The sequence below is a fragment of the Ischnura elegans genome, chromosome 9, assembly GCF_921293095.1.
Source record: "Ischnura elegans chromosome 9, ioIscEleg1.1, whole genome shotgun sequence".
In the NCBI taxonomy this organism is placed as follows: Eukaryota; Metazoa; Arthropoda; class Insecta; order Odonata; family Coenagrionidae; genus Ischnura; species Ischnura elegans.
The window spans coordinates 63,263,811-63,266,609 of record NC_060254.1 but is presented as its reverse complement, the minus strand read 5'-3'; positions in this window follow the sequence as shown (position 1 = coordinate 63,266,609).

Below are 2,799 nucleotides of genomic sequence, written 5' to 3'. Positions count from 1 at the left end.
GCGACACCCAATAGGAAAACCTTCAGAAAAAGAAGAAAACGATACAAGGAAATGTTTAAAAGGGTCTATGATATACAACCTGAACATTTCAAGACCATAGCGTATGCTTTAAGTAAGTGATACGTCAGGAAAAGAGACCAGCGTGAGCGTGAGTAAAAATCCAAAGAATGTAAATAAATAGGAATTGAATCCGAGTCGGAGGAAATACGCTAAAGGATGATCCAGAGTTAGGTCGAAGTGTAAATTTTATATTTCAATTATTTTTCCTTCAAATTCTGATTACATTTATTTCGCATACGACATCTTCCATGAGGATGAACGATTTTGCAACATTTCCGTGAAGTATCGGCATAGCGGCATCGCTGCGAAAATAATTATTTCGGGTGTTTTTTTTAGTTTTTGAGGAGTCGAATTTTCTTCTTTCTAATTCCAGCAGTAACATCCACTCAAGTAATTCAATAGGTCTATGGATTCAGAATCAATAGGCTCTATGTCTGGATGAAACATAACTCCATTCTCGTAATTCATTTCACGAGTCAAGATTTATACTATTTATTTGCAGAAAAATGCGACACGGTGGCAACATTTTATTTACAATTTATTTACACGATACCAATTTCATTCCAACAGAAAATTTTTATTCAATGCACAAAGACTGTGTCGACCATAGTAATCAGCTCTGATTTTCGGTTGTTGAGTCCCTTGCGCAAGTTACCCTTCATTTTTTTGTTTGAGTTTGATCTCTTAGGATTCCTTTAGAGAGAGAAGCCGATAGTGAATAAGTGTAATATTCAGTTCAGAATAGATTCAATTATCGACATTCACAAAACAATTGATCGAAAAAAGAAATGTTATAGTCAAACAAAATTTCTTCCTTTAAAGTTCGAGCGAAATTAATAGATACAATAGGAATAATCAGTATTTTTGTTAGATCCCCTAGATAGACGTTCACTGAGGAAGGACACCTTTTGTGTTGCAAATTTAGAAGAAAAGTACGAGAACATAAACTTGGAGGAGGGAGAGTGTTCATGGACACTATAAATGACACACTCTTCATGTAAATATTGCAACAAACTTTTTATTAATTGATATAGATATCTCTGTTTTTCTAGCGACGACCCAAGGTCGGTATTCAAGCAATCGCTTTCGAAAAGGGTTATTTTAGAGGATAATCTTCTGAAAAATCACCGGCTTCGGACCAAAATTTATCACAATACAGACATTTATTGGAATATTCTTGAGACAGAAACTCGTGGAAGCTGGGAGAATTGGCAATAGTCTCTACGGACCACTTTGAAATGCTTCCAATTTATACATTATTTTTATCAAAGACTCTCTCACGGTTAGTGTGCGGTTTCTCAATGCTAAGAGAGGGCAGAGTGTTTTATCATTTGATCTTAAGTCAAAATTGATAGAATACAAACAATTTCACGGTAATGATAAAAAGAGAGTGAAGTTTAGTCCGAAGAAACACGATAAAGGATTATCCCGAGATAGGGAGAAGTGTGCATTTTATTTATTTATTCAGTTATTTTTCTCTCAAATTCCAATTGTATTTATTTCGCATACGTAAGCTCCCATGAGGATGACCGATTTTGCAACAATTCCGGGAATGCACCTTTTATACCTCGTCAGAATTAAAAATATCAGAACCTCAATACCGTTACCGGCGCCTTCGATGAGTTCAGACTTACTAGTCCGTATAAAATTGCACTATAAGTCCGAGAGAATGACTTTTTAATCTTGGCATAAGCACATTTAATTTTTTTTTGTTTTAATTTTAATTTATAGGATATCCATAAAGTTACCTCCAGTCTAGCTATCCGTATTTACCCACGTAAGGCGAATTAGCATTCTACGAGGCTCAATGAGGCTATCATCAACAAAAGTTGCACGAGTCGTATAGGGGGTTTGTGGCAGGGATTGAAATGGTCAAAAAAATACAGTGCACTCCCAAAAGTAATATTTGACTTAATGTTTATAAAAATTAGCTCTGTAATATTTTACGAAAAATACAAGTCAAATAAAAGATAGTAGGCTTTTCCGGCGAATATTACCTGTTAAGACTGTGATCCCGTGCCAAACCCTAAAAGGTTATATCTGAAGCAAGTTTAATTTGATGATAGCGACAAATTAATCCTTTAATTAAATGTTCATGACGGTATCAACGGAAGTCTGTTGAAGTTTGCCAAATATTTTTGACGTCAATAGAAAATACATCAGCGTCGACACCGATCGAAAGGCGATATCTAAATTTTAGTCCACGGTTGTTGAGGTTTCAAATTATTTTTTGGATAAACTAATTAAAAAAATAAGGTTTGGGACTATAGGAATTTTACTTAATTTTTTAAACTAGTTTATCCAAAAACTAATTTGAAACCTCAACAACCATGGGTTAAAATTTAGATTTCGCCTTTCGATCGTTATCGACGCCGATCTATTTTCTAATGACGTCAAAAGTATAAGGCGAACTCTCAGCGACTTCCATTGAAACGGTCATGAATATATAATTTAAGGATTAATTTGTTGATACGGTTGAATTAAACTTGCACTTTTCGTAAAATATTAAAAACAGAGTTGATTTAGATTGAAAGTATCTAAAATATCACTTTTAGGAGTAAACTATACATAATAATAGTGGCTTATTGCAGTAATAATTCGCACGAATAGAAGTCGCGTCTAAAGATATGGAGTGAGAATTAAATGAATTCCTGCATGAGGAAGCGCTTAGCTCTTGGTTCCGTCTTACTTCTAAAAAAAAATTAGTCTCGTCCAATCGTGGGCCATCCCCCAAGCGCA